This window comes from Vanacampus margaritifer, chromosome 13, assembly GCF_051991255.1.
Source record: "Vanacampus margaritifer isolate UIUO_Vmar chromosome 13, RoL_Vmar_1.0, whole genome shotgun sequence".
NCBI classification, from domain to species: Eukaryota; Metazoa; Chordata; class Actinopteri; order Syngnathiformes; family Syngnathidae; genus Vanacampus; species Vanacampus margaritifer.
The window spans coordinates 13,881,967-13,897,295 of record NC_135444.1 but is presented as its reverse complement, the minus strand read 5'-3'; the positions used below and the strand labels follow the sequence as shown (position 1 = coordinate 13,897,295).

At 38.0% G+C, this 15,329-nt stretch overlaps 1 long non-coding RNA gene across 1 annotated transcript in view; it reads right to left on the bottom strand.

The window, feature by feature from the left end:
- The window catches only part of LOC144062370 (uncharacterized), a 41,608-nt gene extending 28,238 nt beyond the window's left edge, over nucleotides 1-13,370 (bottom strand). Inside the window, exons 1-2 of the long non-coding RNA XR_013296390.1 lie at nucleotides 13,147-13,370; nucleotides 5,359-5,475 (exon numbers count right to left, since the gene is read on the bottom strand). This is a non-coding gene — a long non-coding RNA (uncharacterized LOC144062370). The remainder of the gene's footprint in view (nucleotides 1-5,358; nucleotides 5,476-13,146) is intronic.
- Between the last annotated feature and the right edge of the window lie 1,959 nt (nucleotides 13,371-15,329).

Below are 15,329 nucleotides of genomic sequence, written 5' to 3'. Positions count from 1 at the left end.
CTTAAAAGGTCACATAATGTGCAGAATAACTCCAAGAGAACCTCAGGAGGAGTTCTGTCACGTTGCCCTGCAAATACTGCAGGCATGTTGGGAAGGGAAGGAAGGGGGTGGGGGGGGGGGGGTAACTTGTGGCATACAGTAAATGTGTGTTTGTGTGTGCGTGTTGTGTAGCCGAGAACCTGAAAGGACTCCATCTCCCTTGGCCAACGCGCCATGACGGTGCGGAGCAGAGCACTCCGAATTGGTTTCTCTGGGGCGGCTGAGAGCAGGAGAGCTGATTTTGAACGAGGGTGGAGGATGGGAGCATAAGAGAGGGGTGGAAAAAAAGGATGGGAGGATGGAAGAACGAGTGGATTTCAGGATACGGGGAAGAGAGGGTGCACGGGGGATTGGGCGGATTGCGAAGTTGGAAGGATGCAAAGAGGGTGAAAAGATGTGATGATAGAGGAGGGATGGCGGGATGAGAAAATTTGGACGATGAAAACGAGTTAGGTGAGGGAAAAGGACGCGAGGATGCAAAGAAGGATGCAAGGATAGAAGCACAAGATAGTAGCATAGTAACAAAGACGGATTTTATAACAGAAGGACAGAAGGAATGAAGGATACAAGCAAAGGACAGAAGGATTGAAGGAAAGCAAGAACAACGGCAAAGAAGGATACAATACAAACATACTTCAGAAAGACAAAAGGAAATAAGGAGACAAGGACAAAGAGATAATAGGAAATATTTTACAACAAGATTGGAAAGAAGTACACACGGGAAAAAACTATAGAAGGAAACACAAGGATAGAGGGATACAAGGATAGGATAAAAGACAATGAAAGAAGAACAAAAGTACAGGAGGGAAGCATATAAGTATGGAAGGATAGAAGGAAAGAAAGTGAGAGAGGTACATGTGTCTGTAGTTGGGTTTCTATCCACCCATTTGTATTAAAAATTTCAAGAAATGCGAAAATAAAACTGAATGAAAATGCTAGCAATTCGAAAAAAAAATTATTTTACGCTTAGAGGGGGTGGATTTTTAAGTGTATCGAAAAAAAAAGAAAATGCTAATTTTGGCTATGAAAACATGTTTTCGCATTACCGGATACACGTCACACGTTTTGACATATTACGTGGAACGTACGTTTGTAGTCCCAAAGCGATGTCGGACGATAAAGTGAGGTCTGTTTGGGGGAGGACGACAAAGCAGGAATCTTTTTGGAATTAATTAAAGAAGCGAATATTAACTCAATGACTGCCAGCCCAGTTAAAATAGATTTTTGACGTCAATAGTCGTCAATGGCACTAAATGAGTTAATCCTATTTTAGATGGAAAACAGCAAAGAAACGCTACGGTTTATCAAGAATTACGAAAGAAAACTCATACGACGTCTTCTTCTTTTAAATTACTGGTGGATCACATCTATGAAGTATACCGCCACCTACAGCGGCGGAGTTCCCTCTCAATATTCGCAAAAGAAGAACAGATGGAAACAGGTGTAAGTCCCATGTCCGTTGTGCGCATTTTCAGTAAATTTGCTTAAAAAATTTGAAACAATTGGATGGAAACCTGACTAATGAAAGAAGTACAAAAGGACAGGAGAGAAGCATACAAGTACAGAAGGGTAGAAGGAAAGAAAGTGAGAGAGGTACAAGTGTGTCTGTAGTTTGTATTCAAATTTTCAAGAAATGCGAAAATAGAACTGAATGAAAATGCTAGAAATTCGGAAAAAAAAGGTTTTTACGCTTAGAGGGGGTGGATTTTGAAGCGTATCGAAAAATAGAAAATGCTAATTTTGGCTATGAAAACATGTTTTGCGAATAACCGCTCGCATTACCGGATACACGTCGCACGTTTTGACCGGATATTACGTGGAACGTACGTTTGTAGTCCCAAAGCGATGTCGGACGATAAAGTGAGGTCTGTTTGGGGGAGGACGACAAAACAGGAATCTTTTTGGAATTAATTAAAGAAGCGAATATTAACTCAATGACTGCCAGCCCAGTTAAAATAGATTTTTGACGTCAATAGTCGTCAATGGCACTGAATGAGTTAATCCTATTATAGATGGAAAACAGCAAAGAAACGCTACGGTTTATCAAGAATTACGGGGAAAAAAACTCATACGACGTCATCGCACGGTCTTCTTTTAAATTACTGGTGGATCACATCTATGAGTTCCCTCTCAATATTCGCAAAAGAAGAACAGATGGAAACAGGTGTAAGTCCCATGTCCGTTTTGAGCATTTTCAGTAAATTCTCTTAAAAAATTTGAAACAATTGGATGAAAACCTGACTCATGAAAGAAGTACAAAAGGACAGGAGAGAAGCATACAAGTACGGAAGGGTAGAAGGAAAGAAAGTGAGAGAGGGAGGTACATGTGTCTGTGAGATGAAGTACGCCAATGAGAATGAAAAAAAGATGCTTGGTTGATGTGTAAAGATTTCTTTTCAGAGCGCACTTGACGGCGTGAAACGGCACACAAACAACACACAGCTGCACTGCCACCCAAATCTGAAGGTAGACCAAAACGCTTTGACGCATCTCGCCGTCAAGATGGAGTCCCGTTAACGGCTTCTCAGGGCCGAGTTCCGAATCGCCGCTCGCTTGCATCAAGCATATGGAGGATCGACTGAGCCCCTTCACGTTGTGTGGTCCGACGCTACGTAGGAAGATCGCCACGGGCGGCGGAATCTCCTCTGATATTCGCGTGGCTGTTCCCTCCCTCCGCCCCCCCGAGGAGCAGGAGGAGGTTCATCGAAAACTAGGCCGACGCCACGCAACATCATCTGGCCCCCTGGAGGGAATTCAAATCAAATGGTTTCACTTTCTCCTCAGATGATGAACCTCTCCCTCTTCCTCTCCTCTCTCCTACTCTAGTTTGTGGGAAGCGTGCAAGAGGCGAGTGCATGGCGCCCTCGCGTCTGTTAGCGTAGCGAGGCTAATGTTCCGGCTTGCGGAGGAGACGAAGGGAGATGCTAAGGAGCGGTAATGCAGAACAAATACTGTTCATAAAATCTGTAATTGAGTATTTATTTTGCTGGCTTTCTTCATTTGAAACAGCTCGGGTTTTGAGCTCTCGCTTGGTCTTTTTTTTGTTGTTGCTTCACAGCTGTCATGATGATGTAAAATAATAATAATAATAATAATGTAGAGGCTAAACTACAGTGGAGATCTTGATTAATTGAATCTGGAAAAAAAACACAAATGGGCAAAATTAAATGTTTCAGTTGTTATCATTAACTAATCTTGTGTTAGCAAATGTTAGCAAATACATTGTTAGCAAAGCAATGGGATCAAGGCAGACGTGCTGTATTTTTTTATTCAACCGTTCCACTACAAGCAGTTTGAAAGTTAACAAAATAAGGAAACTGTCTGCGTATAGTATAGGCTTGAGCCGATTACCGGTTATACGGTTTACTATCGTTTTAAAAAGTCAAGGTGCTAATATACTGGTTGTCACCGCTAAAGGTCAGGGGGTGTTTAAGTAAGGCACAATATGATTGGCTGCTTGCAAAGTTGAGTAAACCAGCTGCCTCTTTGAAGTTATTGCCTCCAATTATTTTTTTCTCGAAATGAGGGGTGAGCAGTTACGCAAGACACTTTGCAAACTGTGATGCCTTTTTGTTACGATGATTAATGTGCATTGTCCTTGAAAAAAAAATGTTTTTACTTCTGTACTCAAGTACATTTGAGAGTCTGTAGTTAAAAAAAAATAAAATAAAATTTACGCAATACTTCTGCTTTTACCAAAGTTTTATTTTACAGAAGCACCAGTACTTAAGTACACGGTGTGAGTACTTTTGCCACCAGTCCCTTCTCCTTGTGGTTTCATCCTTTCATCCGCCTCGAGAGGCTGCAGGCTAGCTAGCACTATAGCTGGGCAGACGGCCCCTGATATGAAGCCGTATGAAGCATCTGTACACAGTGTGACACAGAGGAGGTAGGAAACGTGCCAGAAAAGGAAGGAAATACTTTATTTTTCCAGATGCATCTTGTAGCGTACTGTCCAGTGTAGTGAAAGCTACACAGGCATGGAGGTGCATACTGAAATGTGTCTGACTGTCTGTCTGCGCCAAGGGCCACGTTTGATTTTGAGGCATTATTAGTATTTGGTTTAAAAAAAAAATAAAAAGAGACAAAATTTTCAATTTTTATAATAAAATGAGAATCCATTCTCATGTTTATGTTATTATTTATAATTAAATGAATTGCAATTGATTAACCTTTTCAATGGTTCATTTTATTTAGAAATATATATTTTTTAAATTTATGAATTATGTATTTTTTCATTTATCTATCTATTTATTTATTTAAAGAATACAACAAATATAAAATAATAATAATTTTAACTGTTTCTATTAGTTTAACATTTTTTTCTACTTTTGTTAAGAGTATGAAAACCTCGATTTTTTTATTGTAAATTTAGAACAGATAGAAAATGTGTGATTAATCGTGAGTTAACAATTGAATTCATGCGATTAATTACGAGTAAAAATTGTAATCGCCTGACGCCCCTATTTTTAATAATCATATCGTCAGGCGATTATTTTTTTTAATTGTAATTAATCGCATGACTTCACTATTTAAATTTTACATCTGTTTAAATGTACATTTTCATACTCTTGTTAACAAAAGTGGGAAAAAAAATGTTAAACTAATAGAAATTGTTCAAATGAATTTTTGACGTTTATAGCCGTCAAAGGCAGTGAATGAGTTAATATGACATGCCTCATGTATAATCTAAACGTAATACAGCACGCTGTATGTGGCCAAACTTCTTAACCGCTCCAATACTCTAAAGCGACTTCTTACGTCTCCATAAAGGGATCATAATGCTTAGATGACACAAAAGGATTCACCTTTGCGTCTTCACATCAACGAAGAGCTTTAAAAGACTTTGATCACACAAGTAAGTGCAGCGCATTTCAAGTATGACCTTGACACATTTCATATAGTGGAACCACTCAAGGGTCTGTCTCGGAACATTCAATGAATTGGAGGGAAAAAAATTAGAGTTAGCACTTGTAAATCATATGTGACACATACCTCACTAGAAGTACTCAGTGTATTATTTTTTGTTTTTTCTCTAGCTTTTCTGCCTTTTTAATATATTTTCAAAGTCACTAATGGTGTACCCCCTTACTGTATATAACGCATTTAGAGCAATAAAAACTGGAATGCTACTGAGTAGAGCACAGTTGAAGGCAAAATAGTACAAAATCTTCTACATCAAGAGTGACGCAACAATAGCAACGACAACAAAAATCCTCCACAAAGTTTCATCAAAATGTTTGTGCGATCTTAAAAAAATACTAACACATATCATAACACTTCACCCACAATGCACCGCAGACATGTGTGTCCTCTCACCTGCAATGTGAAGAAGCCTTTGTGTTGATGAAAATCTGCTAGTTTTGACATTTTGCTTGCAGGTTCACATACATGCAGGCCTGCTGATTGGGGATGTGTTTTGTCTCTCACAAATACCTGGAAGCAAAAAAACGCATTTATAAGAAAAAGGTCTCATTTGTGAACATGAATCATATGCAATAAATACATGTGAAGCACGCTATAATATATAACATCTAAGCGATGCTATACATATTTAATGTTGTAAGATAGAAAACCAATCCTTTTTAGGGGGGGGAGTTTGCTCCTATTTTATATTATTTGTCAGTCTGTTTATTCATTTAGAATACAACATATAGTGAAATTAAAGCTGCCGTATGCAATATTCTGATAATATACTATTAATCTAACAATAAGCACTGTATATAACATAAATGTTAACTCATTCACTGCCATTGACGACTATAGACGTCAAAAATTCATGTGAACTATTTCTATTAGTTTAACAATTTTTCATTTAATTTCATTTTTTATGAAAAACTATTTTTTATTGTACATTAATAACAGATATAAAATTATCATGTGATTAATCACGATTGAACACCCCTTGTTTCTATTTTTTTTTTAATCAGGCGATTAATTTTTTTAAAATTGTAATTAATCACATGACTTCACTATTTAACTAACGATTAATCACAAATGTTATATCTGTTCTAAATTTAAAATAAAATAAAAATTCTAGGTTTTCATACTCTTGTTAGCAAAAGTGGATTTTTTTTTTAACTAATAGAAATAGATAAAATAAATTTTTGACGTCTATAGCCGTCAATGGCAGTTAATGAGTTAAAAACGTAATATTTGCTTTGGAAGCATGACATCCAATGCAAAAACTGTACCAAATGAAGTGGACAGTAAATGTATTGATGGTAAAACAACATCTCTCCTTGTGACCTAAAATGTTTCTTGCAATTATTTTAGCTGCCAATACTAAATGGATGACAATTGGACTCACACATGCACACACACTGAGAGGCACACAAGCAGCGCACTTCACAAGCGATTACACAAAGTAGTGCGAGATTACATCCACCGAATATCTGACGTCCTTTGCGGATTTAAAGCCGGCTTGTCAGCCTTTCAAATTCTTTCCCTTGGTTCCCTCACATGGGTCAGAGCCTGTTGCTAGGCTACCAACCCCAGAATTCACAAGTTCAGGGAAAAGGATATATATATATATATATATATATATATATATATACACATAAATTTATATTTTGGGGATTAAATTAGTCAATCCCACACATTATATGTCAGTCTGCAGTGTGGCCTGTGCTTTGTTTTCTTGTGTAGCATCATATAGTTCTGCCTTTATTTTACTCTGCGGAGGTGGGGGAAAAAATGGGCACTATACCAGCAGAGGTGTACAAATAACACCCTAGAATGTACATCTAGATGCCGACACACACATTGTACAATCCAGCATGGGACATAAATGTGATAACTACAGTATATAGCAGGGCTAGGCAACCTGAAGCCTGTGGACTATATAAGGCCCGTGAAAGCATTTGATCAAAACTGCCTTTAAGACCTAAAGTAAATAAAAGTTCCTTTTTTTTAAAGCACAACTAATCCATTCTTCTTAATCTATATTAATAACAATTCATGACATTAACGGTACTATAAACAAGATTAGGGAGATTGGAGATCTTCCTGGCAGGTGTTGAAAAACACATGACTGGGACAGTTTCCTTATATTTGGTGGTACTTCAGCATTACGTTTTGCCAAAAGTTGTCACCATCCTGAACTATGGTAACCCTTAAGTGATTAAAATAAATAAAATAATCAAAACGCCCAGGGCAATGACACAATCAACCAGGAGGGGGCAGTACAAACATTAAACTTTGATGTCAAGTAAGGGGGCCACAAATGGCCCCCGGGCCATGAGTTTCAGACCCCTGATATAAAGACAGTTTTTTTTTCCATTATAGTGCAAATGCTGGACCATATTAATAATTATGGCATAATCTGTGATTATATTGTTGGGTATCAACATTTACAGGTCTATTTACATTTTTTCTCCCAGATAATGCTAAATAAAAGACATTTTGAAAACAGTTATTCCATCACTTTCAGTTTTTAATCCCTAATTGCTCAACATAAATCTGTTCACTCGTTGCGATGTTCTTATGGACAATGTAGAAAAAAATATTCACAACCAAAGTACATGATTTGGAATTTAAAAAAAACAGCATAGCAATAAAAATGCTAAAAAGCAGACATGGGAAGTTGAGTAATCAGTGATGGAGACAATGCAGCGTGGCAGGTGTTGGTAGACCAGACCAGACCAGACCAGACCAGACCAGACTCCATCTGGTGCTGAGGGCCTGAAGAGGGCCCAGACAGACACATATATTAATGTGGGAACGCCGACGTCTAGCCTGCCTGCCTGCCTGCCTCTCCGTCACTCGCCAGACTGAATTTCAATCTCAAAGCCGCCCCCAACCCCCTTTGCCCCCGACCCCCCTATTTATTACCCCACAGCAATGCATTCATTCCTACCACAACTGAGCAAACACTATATGTGCGGGTGCATGTGCAGAGCATAAACAGTATTGTCAAATTAAATGGCGCTATAAATTCGTTATCTTGGTGAGGCGATAATCCCATTAAAGGACACACAAAAGGGGCACACATTAACACGCTTTTAGGTACTTATCAAATCATAAAGTACAATATTATCGTGGATATTGAAATTCCAACTCAAAATGGCATTGAATTCTGAGATGCACAATAAGGCAATATTTTTTATAAAACTGAAATAAAAACCCGAGAAACACTGTTATATTTGTAGTTTACATTTTACTAGAGATTGTATGAAGCAGACACGTGGAATGCAGTATGAGGCCTTCTAACATGACACGTGAAGTGGATATAAAAAGTCTACACACCCCAGTTCAAATGGCAAGTGTTTTTGATTTTACTATAATCTGTAAAAAAAAAAAAAATGTTTTTATATGGTTGCAGAAGTGCACACACCCTCTTATAACTGATGTGGCTATGTTCACAACTAAGCCATCACATTCAAACGCCAGTTAAATGGGAGTCAGCACACCATTTTAACCTCTTATTAAAGCTAAATAATTTCAGATGTTCTGGTTGTCTTGTCTTTCAGTAGTCCCACTATTTCACTATCTTATTAATGCTCATCTCTCAGCATTGACATTCTCTAATGACAGTAGCATCTGTTTGAATGGTTGATTCAGCATCCACGTGTCTGCTCGTCTCAGCATTTACACATCTTTTTAGTTGACAATAACTCTACAAATGCTAATCTTTTAGCGTAGAGACCATATTTGATGGACTCGCAGAATGTGAAGTCTTTGCATTCATACGTATTTTTAGAAAGGAAGTACACTGCTAATGCTTCAGCCTCAATATTGTCTTATGCATTCAACTTATCTCAAAACAAAAAAAATGTCAATTTTGTGTCTCTTAGCATCACCAACAATTTGGATCCTTGTTTCTCAGCATTATTTTGGGACAAACAAGGGTGTGAATGCTCAACTTTCAGCGCCAACAAATTCATGACAAGACCAATTTGTGTGAATGCCATTATTGAGGACCTAACTAGCAATTTCTCTAAACATTTCTATGGACAACAGAATTAGCATCGATGCACATCTCAGCATAATTTTCCTATGGACAATTGCAACAGCTATGAGACTGATGCAAATAAACATACATCCTGGTTACCGTCACATGACACACAAACAGCACCATCTTGCTAACGCTAACTCCTTTGCCACTATGTGTGACTCAGTGACACGACACTTTATAGAAGCTATAGCCGCAGCTCTGTAGCAGCTCCCGCACTGCACTGTGGCTTGTTTAAAATTCAACAGGCCCTTCTAACACAATACAATACATCCTGAGCGGAACCAGGAGAGGCTTTTTTTCCCCTTCTCGGATGAAAGGAAAAGAATGACGGGCTGCATCATAAAAAAAAAAGTAGACTGACCTCAGTGTCTCTCTAATCTTGCCTCTCAATTCATACAGACAGGAGATTTGTGTATAAAGCTGGCACGTGATGAAATACTGCAATATAACATACAGCGATGCTTGGGAGTGGTTAAGCATGTGGCTACAGGGGACCAAGGTTTGATTCCTTGGACCATACTGCGCTCGCACTACTGAGACAGGTTAAATGTTAGCCTCCATGTTAATGTAGGCCACACACAAAGCTTGGATCCGGCTAAATCCTGGAATGAAGGGGCTGAATTGTTGATTCTATACTTCCAAATTACTAAATGAAAAAAAATTATGCAATAAGTAGATTATGCTTTCAATTGTGGGTTAAGAATGGTATCAAACATCCAGATCATATTCGGCCCATGAACTTTTGGTTGCAAGCCCATGGAATAGACCTAGCCCTACAGTGAGCACATCCATTAAGACGACTCCAGGAATTTGATGGCACCCAATGCAAAGTTCCATAATAAAATTGCCAAGAGAACGAAGGGCACAGGTGCATTTTTTTTCCTGCCTAGACAGGTAGGGTGGTTTTAAAGTAGGAGTGTGCTAGTGTAGTGGACCAATCAGAAGCCTCCGCTAGCTGGCACAACCGTGATCACGTCATGCCCAACATACAATAAGGCAATTGAACGAATAATAACACAAGGCATGCGTGTTCAAGTGAAGCGGCACCTCCTCCATGAATGAAACCTCCCCCACGGCGTGCCAGTCACTCCACAAATGCATAGCGCCACGAAGCCCCCATTTTTTTTTTTTGTATATTGTGCTCCAGGTTGCGCGAGAATATATCACTGTACATAAAAAAAAAATGGCTAAAATGTATGAAGGAGGTGTCTTTTTCCCCCCACGCGATCCACGCGGACGACGTTTGGCGCTCCCTCGGTCCTCCATCACCACCATCATCCTCGTGCTCGCTCCATCCATCCTCGCAGGCATCCTTTGACGTGACGTCCGCGGGATTAGTTTCTACATTCGGTTCTCTAGCTTTATGATATTGCATAAACTCATACAGCTAGATAACCAAAGAGAAAAACTAACCCACATCTCTCTTAAAGGAGCCGCCGCCGGCGCCGACGCTGCAGCGTGTTGTGGTCACGTGGAGAGAGCCCTCTTCCGCCCCTCCCCTCCCATTTTAGACAAACACACGCGCGCGCGCACACACAGTGAATTAATCGAAAGTTACGTATCACCACGAGTTGTTGAACACCACAAATGTACAGCAAAAGCAGCTACATGTCAACACAACGTATCAATAGCGTGTGTAATATAGCCTATTGAAGTCCATTCTTATATTGCATCAATATTGAAACACATTACACTTAAAAGCATGACGTGTAAATTTGTCTTAAATATTTATTTTAGTGAAAAAATAAAACTATTGAAGCCATTTCATTTCAATAATTAAAACTATTTTTTTATTTAAAAAAAAAATATATATATATATATATTATTATGACTACAGTTGAGATCCACCAGGCTGACAGCGGGTCTTCCCTATCATGCAATCCGAGATAGGAGTCTCTCTCCCCGGCCTTACAAAGCCGCGGTGGCCGGCGACCCACGTGGAGGTGGGTGGTTGGTGGCGAATTATTAAAAAGCTTGCAAACCACCAAGCAGCAATGCAGGTTTTAGTTTTAAATAGCATATTTCAGGCTACTACACATATACAGCAGTTCTTGTGAGAAATAGGCCACCAGTGAGCAGGCATGCTGCCTTATGGAGAAGCAATAGAGAGTAAAATAATAAATAGTGCCTTGGGCTGCATACTAATATTTAACGATGACAAAAATGACTCTAAAATGATCATAAAGGTCCAATAGAGAGAGAAAAATAGGTTTTAAAACGTAAATAGGTTAACACATCCCAGAAGTTATACGATCTTACAATAATATTAACAGCACTCATCTTTATGTAAATTAAAGAAAGCAACAAATCTGGGACTTAAGTGATTATAGACGAGACTAAACACGTGTCCTTCACTAGTAACTTGCTTCATATTAGTAATATTAATATTTTCCGTTTAATAGAACAAATAGAAAGCTGATGCTAAAAGGATGTGAGCAGTGGGACAACTGAACGTTTAAGACATTAATTAAGATTATATTGTTTTGCGTAGGCCTATAGCCACAAATAATTACTGAAAATTATTCATTCTAAAACATACATCTTTGTGTGTGTGTGTGTGAGTGTGTGTGCGTGCGTGCGCGCGTGTGTGTGTGTACAAGAGACCTTTCTTTATATTATTTAAATTTCCTACATGCATCAGAACTCGTAAAAATTTCAATAAAACATACTTACTTATATATGTATTGTTTATTAATAATTGAGAAATTAGCCGGCCCGGAACATAACGTGAATTATTTCCAATTATGTTAATTGAAATGTGCTTTTTGTTTTGACTGACTACCGGGGAATATATATCTATATGATTAAGAAGTACAGCACTGTACTCAGAACGTCATACGCCCCCAAGCTTTACGTCACATCCTTACAAATACAGAAGCGTGGGTGTAAGTACGTACACGCCTTCGTCTATGTTTCAAAATGCTCTCTTGTGTTTTGCGTAATATTCGTATTTGTTGTCAGCAGTGCACTTATACGATGTGACGATCTGAAAACGAGAGGCAGCGACGAGGGAACGATACGACCACTGTCCAGGGTGCTGAAATTAATTTAGGAAATACACGTGCATACACACGAAATGCTTTTATATTATAACCTTTAAAAATAGGTCATAAATTGAGCAAACTAATTTCAAAACACAATATAAATATTTAGGAAATATTGGCAGTGAAACTGTAAGTGTAATTCTTATTTGTGTTTTTCCTGATTAAACAGTCTTATAAAGCTTTCATAAATAAAGTTTTAAATCAGCGGAAAATAGAAAAAAAAACGTCGTATAGGCTTTATAAAAAAAATAACAACGTAAATGTTAAAAAATGATGCTTCAACGCAGTTTCATTAAAGGTGTTATCAGGTTCTTTGACAGTTTGTGTAAGAAACTTGGCTCTGTAATGCAATTATTGTATTACTGTTTATTCTAGTTACAGATAGTTGAACTATATTTCACAGACTTTCATCTGTTACACAATGTAAAACACGAAGAACAAAAATGTTTAGTTTCTCCCATTAGTGGAAAACAAATATTCTATAAACGTTTGTCAAAAGCCAACATTAAAGTTTAAGAATTAAATAAAGTAATCAGTTTGGATTATGAATTATCAGCAAATATAAACAGCCTCATTATTTAGCATAGAGGTAAAAATGCTAAAAACATTTTTATAATTCAAACTAACTGCCTACGTGTGTCATATTATATTTTTATTTGAATTGTTAATTGTTTAAAATGATTCCAAATTTATAGTTAATAACCAAATATACGTGTTATAACTTACTTTTGTATTGTATTGGATATTTCTATTGAAGCAAATGCATGATAAAATAGAAAATGTAAATTAATTAGAGTGAAGTTGGTAGATTCAAAAATAAGAAAAATGGGGGGGGGGGTCAACATCAAGTTCAACAACGTGCTTATTATTAGCATCACAATACTGTCTGCAGGCACACACACGCTTACACGCACACACACGCGCGGGTGCAAGGCACGCACGCGCGTACACACACGGGAGAACCATTCCCATGGCTCCGCTAACAATCACACATGTTCGCTCAGGTTGGCACTAAATGAACATCGCCTGGCATTGACTTGCAATTGTGACCCATTAAGAAATAGCAAGCACTTTTTTTGAAGAAGAAGAAGAAGAAACACGACTTACATGCTGTACGGTAAATCCATCCTATAACGGTTTCGAGTCCTTTTTGTAAAGTTGTTGTATCGGGAGCGAGACAGGCGTCCGTTCTATAGCGTCACGTCAACTTGATCCAGTTTGTATAGAAGAAGGCGCCATTGCTTTAGCTTCACTAGCATCCACGCAGCATCTCGTCCAAGTCCTCGGATGAGAATGTGCGTGGGGTGGACTCTGCGTCTGGTCCTCCCCACTCCTTCTCTCTCGCTCTCCCTCCCTCCCTCCCCCTCTCTCTCTCTCTCTCTCTCTCTCTCTCTCTCCCTCTCTCTCTCTCTCTCTCCCTCTCCCTGACGTAAGCCGGAGGTTCATTCCAGGTTTTAGAGAACATTCTAGACGTGTTCTGGAATGAAGACCCAATACTGGAGTTATAAGGAGACAAGTCGAGAGGATGCTGGTGTAGCGACCAAAAAGAAAAAGGAAAGAATGAGGCGAAAGAGAGCGAGCCAGAGAGCAAGCGAAAGACGGCACCGGGTGATGACGTCACTCGCCAGAATAGGCTCGTCCAATGAAACGTGCCCATTTTTCTTCCATTGGGGGGTATAAAACACGTTGTTTCATTGAAAATTATTTTAAACGATTTTTAATTTAGGTTTTGGGGATTATTATTATTTTTAACTTAATTTAAGGCTTTAAACAAAAGGTATTTTGCATGCCATATATATATATATATATATATATATATATATATATATATATATTTACATTAAATAGGTCAAGGCTGTCCACAGGCAATCGGCAATAATATATTCATTCATTCGTTCACGGTCACGGGCTTGTTGTTAAACTAATAAAAATAAATAAATAAATAAAATGGAGAAAAGCACTATTTACATTTTTATTAAAATAATGAAAATATGAAATTACATATATAAAGCACAAATACAATAAAATGACGCTGGTAATAATGAAAAATAACTATTGTGTAATCATTCTCCATATTAATAATAATAATAGCGATAAAAAGAAATATTTTCAAAAAGCATGGAAATAATAAAATTACTTTAATGATAATGAAAAATAATACCATACCTATTATTCTTAAAAATAATAAATATTACACATTTTACTTATAGGCCCCTTTGTTTTTACCTCACGCCGTTGTAGTTGCAGCCATGTCTCATTAAATTTAATGTAGTCAGCTTTTAGAGTATAGACTATAACTGCTTTTATATATATAGGACGGTGAGGTGGGTGGGTTTTGTTATTTCGTTTGTGTTATTGAAAAGAGGGTTTGATTGCTTGTGAAGTTGTGCTGTAGAACCAAGAATCGCACTGCACATCCACATCCCCTCCACACACTGCAAGTGTACCTTATATTTTGATCACCTTTTGAGAAAAGCAAAATGTGAGAAACAACTCAGCACGATGCATTGCAATTAAAAAAAATAATGCATACTGTTAATTCTCACGTGCCAGTCAACAATTGCACATTATTTATGTGCGTACACAGATGCATCAAGTTGGAATATAATTACAGGGGACAACCCCGAGAGAATAATAGAGAATATGCGCAATTGTAAATATAGTTTCCAACGCCCTATGTTTGGTTTTGGCGGGTTTAGTGACCTTCATTTGTCAGGCGCGCCAACAACCCTTCTCAACGTAATCAATGGCGGCATCTATTGGCGAGAAGCGTTACTGCAGCGTGCAAAAAAGGCCCGGGAAGAAAAAAAAAAGAAAAAAACAACAACGACGGCCTTCATTCTGCGGCAGCCTGGCCGCAGCCACGCCTACTTTCAGCCATTTCAACGAATTCCTATTATGTAAACACGCTCAATATGAATCATACAAATATGAGCTTAGCTGCTGTGTAGATTCAATCGAACGTAATCAACACGAACCGAGCCGCGTGACGGAGGCCTTTTTACACGGCTTCTGATCCCAAACCAAACAACTTTGATCTTTTTTTTTCCCTAATTCCCAAAAACATCATTTTTATTGCTATTCAAAAATCACAAATATGGGAAATTAAATAGACTATAGAGGCAATGTTCGCTACATCTCCTTTTTTTTTAGTTGGTTCAAATAGTCAAACGGCTTTGTGCGTGATCAATTCATTAACAGAAGCACTAAAAAAAAAATGACGATAACGTTTGTAATGTCATATACAAATAATTAAAGCTAGTAAAAAATAAATTAATAAACGAGACACA